Source organism: Babylonia areolata, chromosome 2 (genome assembly GCF_041734735.1).
Source record: "Babylonia areolata isolate BAREFJ2019XMU chromosome 2, ASM4173473v1, whole genome shotgun sequence".
NCBI classification, from domain to species: domain Eukaryota; kingdom Metazoa; phylum Mollusca; class Gastropoda; order Neogastropoda; family Buccinidae; genus Babylonia; species Babylonia areolata.
This window is the reverse complement of record NC_134877.1, coordinates 246,540-257,500: the sequence shown is the minus strand read 5'-3', so window position 1 is coordinate 257,500 and position 10,961 is coordinate 246,540. Positions and strand designations below refer to the sequence as shown.

At 48.2% G+C, this 10,961-nt stretch overlaps 1 protein-coding gene across 2 annotated transcripts in view; it reads left to right on the top strand.

Annotated features, from left to right (window-relative positions):
- Nucleotides 1-86: 86 nt before the first annotated feature.
- The window catches only part of LOC143296210 (uncharacterized), a 40,027-nt gene continuing 29,152 nt past the window's right edge, over nucleotides 87-10,961 (top strand). For both annotated transcript variants that reach the window (XM_076608039.1, XM_076608031.1), the window contains exon 1: nucleotides 87-616. The gene's annotated coding sequence lies outside the window, so the exon portion shown is untranslated. The remainder of the gene's footprint in view (nucleotides 617-10,961) is intronic.

The window sequence follows — 10,961 nt, the reverse complement described above, 5'->3', positions numbered from 1 at the left end:
GCAACAGCAGCAGCAGCAACAGCAGCAGCAGCAGCAAGCGGCCAAAGCCCCAGTCTCTCTCTTCCAGGCTGAGCGAACGCCAGCAGTTGAGCGGAGTGTGAGTTGTGAGGTGAGTGCCTCCCCCAGCACAGTGCTGGACACAGGGACAGTGTGCCGCTTCACGTGCTGTTTCTTGAGCGTGTTGATCACGCCACCCAGCTGCACCATCTGCACGTGCGTGCATTGACTTCACTCCCCCCCCCCCCCACTCCTCCTCTTCCTCTTTGTTACCTGCCCCTCTTTACTTTGTGAGAAAGTCGCGCGGTGAACTGTGCCGTGCGTATCGCCGCCACGTTTTGGCTGTAAGGAGTGGTGTTCGGTGTCAGAAATCTGATTCAAGTCAGTGTGGGGAGGGGGGGAGAGGAGAAAGACCCCACAACTGAAGAGAGTTTGGAAAATGTGTTTTTGGTGTGTTTTTCTCTTTCATTCGGAAGATTGATTAGTGTGGAGGAATCTTTAAAAAAAAAAAAGAAAAAAAAAAGGCAAGACACTGGGACACCCTTGTTTGCAACACAACTGAGGAAAGAGCCGTAAACTGACAGGCATCAAGTTATTGAAGGACTGTCACCTCAACCGTGTGAGTGTATTCGCTGTGTGTGTGTGTGTGTGTGTGTGTGTGTGTGTGTATTCGCTGTGTGTGTGTGTGTGTGTGAGTGAGTGAGTGTATTCGCTGTGTGTGTGTGTGTGTGTGTGTGTTGCGTTGCGTGTGTTGTGCAGCTCCTGAGCTGTTGTTTTTGTCACCCATCTCTCTGTCTCTGTCTCTCTCTGTCTCTGTCTCTCTCTCTCATCGTCATCAAGGTGGACTGAGTGACAAGTAGTCATGGATAGCAGTGAGTGTCGCCAGGCAGTGAGTGACGCCAGGCAGTCGATAGGATTGTGAATGGTGCAAATGTCACAGTCTCTACTACTACGTCTTACAAACGATTTTGTCAGGAGTTGCGTGTATTGATTTTTCAGTTCCCGTGCTCGCAGGTTTTTTGTTGTTGATGTTGTTGTTGTTAGTGGTGTTTGTGGCGGTTGTTTATATTCTAATTTATATTTCATGTTGTTTTATTTCTTTATTTGTGTATATAGTATATTTTTTGCTTTATATTTCATTTTACACAATATTATTTTATTATATTCTGCATTGTATGGTTTTATTTTATCTTGATTTTTTGTGATGAACTTAAACAGGTTGAGATGCAGTTGGAGAAACGTGTTTGAAAATGACATGGAGAGCGCCTTGGATTAGATACTGTTGATGTAGATTTGATTAGCTCTTTTTTTAAACAAAAATATATTAATTATCTTTAAGAACTATTGGTAATTATTAATATTTCCTATTTTGTTTAAGAATATTGCTGCAGATATGTAATGTATATGTATATATGTATGTCTTTAAGAACTATTGGTAATTGTTAATATTTCCTATTTTGTTTAAGAATATTGCTGCAGATATGTAATGTATATGTATATATATATATATATATATATATATATATATATATATATATATAATTATATAGATAGATATGCACATATATATTATATATAGAGACAAACTGAGAGACAGATACACACGAATCTTTATCATGATCACAATCTTCATCAGCAGCAGCTCTTAGATAGAGGGATGAAACACACACACACACACACACACACACACACACACACACACACACACACACACACAGAAGTTTCAAGGTGGTTTTCAAAACGTGTGTGCTGATCAATATACACTAAAACTGTTGCCAAGGAGATGGCGAGACAGAGACAATATATATAGAGAGAGGCAGAGACAGAGCAGGATGGAGGTAACCTCCTTCAGTAACTGAACTGACCTGTTTTGAGAAATACTTTAAAAACTAGAAAACAATATAAACAATATATATTTTCAGATTTTTTCATGTTAGAGAGCCAAGTATGCTTATAAGCCCACATTCCATACATCGCTCCATACATTGTTCAACCAGCACTGTCCACTTTCCATACATTGTTCCACCAGCACTGTCCACATTCCATACATTGTTCCACCAGCACTGTCCACATTCCATACATTGTTCCACCAGCACTGTTCACATTCCATACATCGCTCCATACATTATTCCACCAGCACTGTCCACATTCCATACATTGTTCCACCAGCACTGTTCACATTCCATACATCGCTCCATACATTATTCCACCAGCACTGTCCATATTCCATACATTGTTCCACCAGCACTGTCCACATTCCTTACATTGTTCCACCAGCACTGTCCACATTCCTTACATTGTTCCACCAGCACTGTTCACATTCCATACATTGTTCCACCAGCACTGTCCACATTCCATACATTGTTCCACCAGCACTGTTCACATTCCATACATTGTTCCACCAGCACTGTTCACATTCCATACATTGTTCCACCAGCACTGTCCACATTCCATACATTGTTCCACCAGCACTGTCCACATTCCATACATTGTTCCACCAGCACTGTCCACATTCCTTACATTGTTCCACCAGCACTGTCCACATTCCTTACATTGTTCCACCAGCACTGTTCACATTCCATACATTGTTCCACCAGCACTGTCCACATTCCATACATTGTTCCACCAGCACTGTTCACATTCCATACATTGTTCCACCAGCACTGTTCACATTCCATACATTGTTCCACCAGCACTGTCCACATTCCATACATTGTTTCACCAGCACTGTCCACATCCCATTCCATACATTGTTCCACCAGCACTGTTCACATTCCATACATTGTTCCACCAGCACTGTCCACATTCCATACATTGTTCCACCAGCACTGTCCACATTCCATACATTGTTCCACCAGCATACATCACCCCAGGAGGTTGTATTGGTAACGGTAGGGAAGAGGGACGGGTTTTGAGAAAGTGATCCTGAATGATTCATGTAATTTGTGACTTTTTTTTCCATGTTAAGCGCCCTGAGCTCTTAGAGAGAATGGGGACTATATAAATAAATACAATATAAATATATGTATATATAATGTATGTATGTACGTGCGCGCGCGCGCGCGCGCACACACACACACACACACACACACATATAATTATCATATCATGTGTGTGTGTGTGTGTGTGTGCGCGAGCGCGCGCGCGTGTGTGTGTGTTTCTACGGGATAATAGATGAATTGGGAAGGAGAAATAGACGGGGCGCGATCACTTATTGCCGTAGATACTGAAATCGAGAGACAGACAGACAGACAGACGACAGGAGAGGAAGAGACACACACATTTTCAGAGATAAATACACATAGAAATACGGAAACAAAGCAGGCAGGCAGTCTGACAGACAGACAGACAGAGACAGAAATAAGAGACAGACAAAATAGGAAACAGAGACACAGAGATCGGAGGAAACGAAGAAGCGAAAGAGAGGACCGTGTGGTGAGGGGAAAAAACGGGGTGGGGGAGGGAGGATGGGGAGACATGGGGGAGGGGGGGAGAGGGAGGGTGGGGAGACATGGGGGAGGGGGGAGAGGGAGGATGGGGAGACATGGGGGAGGGGGGGAGAGGGAGGTTGGGGAGACATGGGAGAGGGGGGAGAGGGAGGGTGGGGAGACATGGGGGAGGGGGGAGAGGGAGGATGGGGAGACATGGGGGAGGGGGGGAGAGGGAGGGTGGGGAGACATGGGAGAGGGGGGAGAGGGAGGGTGGGGAGACATGGGGGAGGGGGGAGAGGGAGGATGGGGAGACATGGGGGAGGGGGGAGAGGGAGGGTGGGGAGACATGGGGGAGGGGGGAGAGGGAGGATGTGGAGGCATGGGAGAGGGGGGAGAGGGAGGATGGGGAGACATGGGAGAGGGGGGGAGAGGGAGGATGTGGAGGCATGGGAGAGGGGGGAGAGGGAGGATGGGGAGACATGGGAGAGGGGGGAGAGGGAGGATGGGGAGACATGGGGGAGGAGGGAGAGGATGTGGAGGCATGGGGGAGGGGGGAGAGGGAGGGTGGGGAGACATGGGGGACGGGGGGAGAGGGAGGATGTGGAGGCATGGGAGAGGGGGGAGAGGGAGGATGGGGAGACATGGGAGAGGGGGGAGAGGGAGGATGGGGAGACATGGGGGAGGAGGGAGAGGATGTGGAGGCATGGGGGAGGGGGGAGAGGGAGGGTGGGGAGACATGGGGGAGGGGGGAGAGGGAGGGTGGGGAGACATGGGAGAGGGGAGAGAGAGAGGATGTGGAGGCATGGGAGAGGGGAGAGAGAGGATGTGGAGGCATGGGGGAGGGGAGGATGTGGAGGCATGGGGGGGATGTGGAGGCATGGGGGAGGGGGATGTGGAGGCATGGGGGAGGGGGATGTGGAGGCATGGGGGAGGGGGGGAGAGAGAGGATGTGGAGGCATGGGGGAGTGGGGAGAGGGAGGGTGGGGAGACATGGGGGAGAGGGAGGGTGGGGAGACATGGGAGAGGGGGGAGAGGGAGGCATGGGGAGGGGAGGATGTGGAGGCATGGGGGGATGTGGAGGCATGAGGGAGGGGGATGTGGAGGCATGGGGGAGGGGGATGTGGAGGCATGGGGGAGGGGGATGTGGAGGCATGGGGGAGTGGGGAGAGGGAGGGTGGGGAGACATGGGAGAGGGGGGAGAGGGAGGCATGGGGGAGGGGAGGATGTGGAGGCATGGGGGGATGTGGAGGCATGGGGGAGGGGGGGATGTGGAGGCATGGGGGAGGGGGGGGATGTGGAGGCACGGGGGAGGGAGGATGTGGAGGCACGGGGGAGGGGTGTGTGGAGGCACGGGGGAGGGATGTGGAGGGGTGGGGTGGAGGCACGGGGGAGGGGGAGAGGGAGGATGTGGAGGCATGGAGGAGAGGGGGATGTGGAGGCACGGGGGAGGGGTGTGTGGAGGCAGGGGGAGGGGGGGATGTGGAGGCACGGGGGAGGGAGGATGTGGAGGCACGGGGGAGGGGTGTGTGGAGGCACGGGGGAGGGATGTGGAGGGGTGGGGTGGAGGCACGGGGGAGGGGGAGAGGGAGGATGTGGAGGCATGGAGGAGAGGGGGATGTGGAGGCACGGGGGAGGGGTGTGTGGAGGCAGGGGGAGGGGGATGTGGAGGCACGGGGGAGGGGGGATGTGGAGGCACGGGGGAGGGGTGTGTGGAGGCACGGGGGAGGGATGTGGAGGGTGGGGTGGGGTGGAGGCACGGGGGAGGGGGAGAGGGAGGATGTGGAGGCATGGAGGAGAGGGGGATGTGGAGGCATGGGGGAGGGGGATGTGGAGGCATGGGGGAGGGGAGAGTGGGAGGATGTGGAGGTATGGGGGAGGGGGATGTGGAGGCACGGGGGAGGGGTGTGTGGAGGCAGGGGGAGGGGGGATGTGGAGGCATGGGGGGAGGCATGGGGAGGGGGGGATGTGGAGGCATGGGGGAGGGGGGATGTGGAGGCACGGGGGAGGGGTATGTGTGTGGAGGCACGGGGGAGGGGGGAGAGGGAGGATGTGGAGGCTTGGGAGAGGGGGGAGAGGGAGGATGTGGAGGCATGGGGGAGGGGGGAGAGGGAGGATGTGGAGGCATGGGGGAGGGGGATGTGGAGGCATGGGGGAGGGAGGATGTGGAAGCTGGGGGTGGTGGCGGGGGGAGGTCCGTTCTCACAGGGTGGCGGGGGGAAGTGGGTATGTTCAATGGAACGGGGAAAGCCATGTCCACTGAAAACCTCTCCACCACAAACAGATCGTTGGCAGTGTCTGCTGCAAGAGAGAGAGATGGAGAGGAGGCGGGAGATGAAGGAAAAGATCAAGAGAGTGTGTGTGTGTGTTTTGTTTTTTTAATTTTTTTTTCTGTCTGTCGCTGAATCTCAATCTCTCTCTCTCTCTCTCTCTCAGTCTTCCTTTCCCATGCTGCAGCGTGACTCAGTGCAAGGCAGCTGTGTATAAACTGCTGTTATTGTGTTTACGGGTTTGTGCAGAACTGGGACAGAGGCCGACTCTGATACCATGGCTGTGTTGTTGATTGTTTCGTCAGCTCCCCTCTCCTGTTTCTTTCCCATTTTGTAGCACGAGTCAACGGCAAGGCAGCGGTGTGTAGGACTCCATGTGTTGGTTGATAAAGTGCTTAGGTCTCTGTGTGTTTGTTGTGTAGGACTCTGTGTGTTTGTTGTGTAGGACAATGTGTGTTTGTTGTGTAGAATTCTATGTGTTTGTTGTGTAGAATTCTATGTGTTTGTTGTGTAGGACTATGTGTTGTGTAGAATTCTATGTGTTTGTTGTGTAGTATTCTATGTGTTTGTTGTGTATGATTTTATGTGTTTTGTCAGTTGTGTAGGACTCTGTGTTTGTTGTGTTGGACTCTGTGTTTGTTGTGTTGGACTCTGTGTTTGTTGTGTAGGACTCTGTGTTTGTTGTGTAGGACTCTGTGTGTTTGTTGTGTAGGACTCTGTGTTTGTTGTGTAGGACTCTGTGTTTGTTGTGTAGGACTCTGTGTGTTTGTTGTGTAGGACTCTGTGTGTTTGTTGTGTTGGACTCTGTGTTTGTTGTGTAGGACTCTGTGTTTGTTGTGTAGGACTCTGTGTGTTTGTTGTGTAGGACTCTGTGTTTGTTGTGTAGGACTCTGTGTTTGTTGTGTAGGACTCTGTGTTTGTTGTGTAGGACTCTGTGTGTTTGTTGTGTAGGACTCTATGTGTTTGTTGTGTAGGACTATGTGTTGTGTAGAATTCCATGTGTTTGTTGTGTAGTATTCTATGTGTTTGTTGTGTATGATTTTATGTGTTTTGTCAGTTGTGTAGGACTCTATGTTTGTTGTGTAGGACTCTGTGTGTTTGTTGTGTAGGACTCTGTGTTTGTTGTGTAGGACTCTGTGTTTGTTGTGTAGGACTCTATGTGTTTGTTGTGTAGGACTATGTGTTGTGTAGAATTCTATGTGTTTGTTGTGTAGTATTCTATGTGTTTGTTGTGTATGATTTTATGTGTTTTGTCAGTTGTGTAGGACTCTATGTTTGTTGTGTAGGACTCTGTGTTTGTTGTGTTGGACTCTGTGTTTGTTGTGTAGGACTCTGTGTGTTTGTTGTGTTGGACTCTGTGTGTTTGTTGTGTTGGACTCTGTGTGTTTGTCGTGTTGGACTCTGTGTGTTTGTCGTGTTGGACTCTGTGTGTTTGTCGTGTTGGACTCTGTGTGTTTGTTGTGTTGGACTCTGTGTGTTTGTTGTGTAGGACTCTGTGTTTGTTGTGTTGGACTCTGTGTGTTTGTTGTGTAGGACTCTGTGTGTTTGTTGTGTAGGACTCTGTGTGTTTGTTGTGTTGGACTCTGTGTGTTTGTTGTGTAGGACTCTGTGTGTTTGTTGTGTTGGACTCTGTGTGTTTGTTGTGTTGGACTCTGTGTGTTTGTTGTGTAGGACTCTGTGTGTTTGTCGTGTTGGACTCTGTGTGTTTGTCGTGTTGGACTCTGTGTGTTTGTTGTGTAGGACTCTGTGTTTGTTGTGTAGGACTCTGTGTTTGTTGTGCAGGACTCTGTGTTTGTTGTGTAGGACTCTGTGTTTGTTGTGCAGGACTCTGTGTTTGTTGTGTAGGACTCTGTGTTTGTTGTGCAGGACTCTGTGTTTGTTGTGTAGGACTCTATGTTTGTTGTGTAGGACTCTGTGTTTGTTGTGCAGGACTCTGTGTTTGTTGTGTAGGACTCTGTGTTTGTTGTGTAGGACTCTGTGTGTTTGTCGTGTTGGACTCAGTTTGTTGTGTTGGACTCTGTGTGTTTGTCGTGTTGGACTCTGTGTGTTTGTTGCGTAGGACTCATGTGTTTGTTGTGTTGGACTCTGTGTGTTTGTCGTGTTGGACTCTGTGTGTTTGTTGTGTTGGACTCTGTGTGTTTGTCGTGTTGGACTCTGTGTGTTTGTCGTGTTGGACTCTGTGTGTTTGTCGTGTTGGACTCTGTGTGTTTGTTGTGTTGGACTCAGTTTGTCGTGTTGGACTCTGTGTGTTTGTCCTGTTGGACTCAGTTTGTTGTGTTGGACTCTACGCACCACGTGTTTGTTATTATGTGCGTAGGTCTCTGTCTGTGTGCTGTGTTGGTCTCTGTCCCTCAGTGAGTCGGGATGTATGTCACCACACTGTATGTTGTTGAAAGACAGCTTACAGGTCAGGATGTATGTCACCACACTGTATGTTGTTGAAAGACAGCTTACAGGTCAGGATGTCAGTCACCACACTGTATGTTGTTAAAAGACAGCTTACAGGTCAGGATGTCAGTCACCACACAGTATGTTGTTAAGACAGTTTACAGGTCAGGATGTATGTCACCACATTGTATGTTGTTAAAAGACAGCTTTCAGGTGAGGATGTCAGTCACCACACTGTATGTTGTTAAGACAGCTTACAGGTCAGGATGTATGTCACCACGCTGTATGTTGTTAAGACAGCTTACAGGTCAGGATGTCAGTCACCACACTGTATGTTGTTAAGACAGCTTACAGGTCAGGATGTACGTCACCACGCTGTATGTTGTTAAGACAGCTTACAGGTCAGGATGTCAGTCACCACACTGTATGTTGTTAAGACAGCTTACAGGTCAGGATGTATGTCACCACGCTGTATGTTGTTAAGACAGCTTACAGGTCAGGATGTCAGTCACCACACTGTATGTTGTAAAAAGACTGGTTACTGGTCAGGACGTATGTTACCACACTGTATGTAGTTGAAAGACAGCTTACAGGTCAGGATGTATGTTACCACACTGTATGTTGTTGAAAGACAGCTTACAGGTCAGGATGTCAATCACCACACTGTATGTTGTAAAAAGACAGCTTACAGGTCAGGATGTCAGTCACCACACTGTATGTTGTTAAAAGACAGCTTACAGGTCAGGATGTCAGTCACCACACTGTATGTTGTAAAAAGACTGGTTACTGGTCAGGATGTATGTTACCACACTGTATGTTGTTGAAAGACAGCTTACAGGTCAGGATGTATGTTACCACACTGTATGTTGTTGAAAGACAGCTTACAGGTCAGGATGTCAGTCACCACACTGTATGTTGTAAAAAGACAGCTTACAGGTCAGGATGTATGTTACCATACTGTATGTTGTTAAAAGACAGCTTACAGGTCAGGATGTCAGTCACCACACTGTATGTTGTAAAAAGACAGCTTACAGGTCAGGATGTCAGTCACCACACTGTATGTTGTTAAGACAGCTTACAGGTCAGGATGTATGTTACCACACTGTATGTTGTTGAAAGACAGCTTACATGTCAGGATGTATGTTACCACACTGTATGTTGCAAAAAGACAGCTTACAGGTCAGGATGTCAGTCACCACGCTGTATGTTGTTGAAAGACTGCTTACAGGTCAGGATGTATGTCACCACACTGTATGTTGTTGAAAGACAGCTTACAGGTGAGGATGTCAGTCACCACACTGTATGTTGTTGAAAGACAGCTTACAGGTCAGGATGTATGTCACCACACTGTATGTTGTTGAAAGACAGCTTACAGGTCAGGATGTCAGTCACCACACTGTATGTTGTTGAAAGACTGCTTACAGGTCAGGATGTCAGTCACCACACTGTATGTTGTTAAAAGACAGCTTACAGGTCAGGATGTCAGTCACCACACAGTATGTTGTTAAGACAGTTTACAGGTCAGGATGTATGTCACCACATTGTATGTTGTTAAAAGACAGCTTTCAGGTGAGGATGTCAGTCACCACACTGTATGTTGTTAAGACAGCTTACAGGTCAGGATGTATGTCACCACGCTGTATGTTGTTAAGACAGCTTACAGGTCAGGATGTCAGTCACCACACTGTATGTTGTTAAGACAGCTTACAGGTCAGGATGTACGTCACCACGCTGTATGTTGTTAAGACAGCTTACAGGTCAGGATGTCAGTCACCACACTGTATGTTGTTAAGACAGCTTAGAGGTCAGGATGTATGTCACCACGCTGTATGTTGTTAAGACAGCTTACAGGTCAGGATGTCAGTCACCACACTGTATGTTGTAAAAAGACTGGTTACTGGTCAGGACGTATGTTACCACACTGTATGTAGTTGAAAGACAGCTTACAGGTCAGGATGTATGTTACCACACTGTATGTTGTTGAAAGACAGCTTACAGGTCAGGATGTCAATCACCACACTGTATGTTGTAAAAAGACAGCTTACAGGTCAGGATGTCAGTCACCACGCTGTATGTTGTTAAGACAGCTTACAGGTCAGGATGTCAGTCACCACACTGTATGTTGTAAAAAGACTGGTTACTGGTCAGGATGTATGTTACCACACTGTATGTTGTTGAAAGACAGCTTACAGGTCAGGATGTATGTTACCACACTGTATGTTGTTGAAAGACAGCTTACAGGTCAGGATGTCAGTCACCACACTGTATGTTGTAAAAAGACAGCTTACAGGTCAGGATGTATGTTACCATACTGTATGTTGTTGAAAGACAGCTTACAGGTCAGGATGTCAGTCACCACACTGTATGTTGTAAAAAGACAGCTTACAGGTCAGGATGTCAGTCACCACACTGTATGTTGTTAAGACAGCTTACAGGTCAGGATGTCAGTCACCACACTGTATGTTGTAAAAAGACAGCTTACAGGTCAGGATGTCAGTCACCACACTGTATGTTGTTGAAAGACAGCTTACAGGTCAGGATGTATGTTACCACACTGTATGTTGTTGAAAGACAGCTTACATGTCAGGATGTATGTTACCACACTGTATGTTGCAAAAAGACAGCTTACAGGTCAGGATGTCAGTCACCACACTGTATGTTGTTAAGACAGCTTACAGGTCAGGATGTATGTTACCACACTGTATGTTGTTGAAAGACAGCTTACATGTCAGGATGTATGTTACCACACTGTATGTTGCAAAAAGACAGCTTACAGGTCAGGATGTCAGTCACCACGCTGTATGTTGTTGAAAGACTGCTTACAGGTCAGGATGTATGTCACCACACTGTATGTTGTTGAAAGACAGCTTACAGGTGA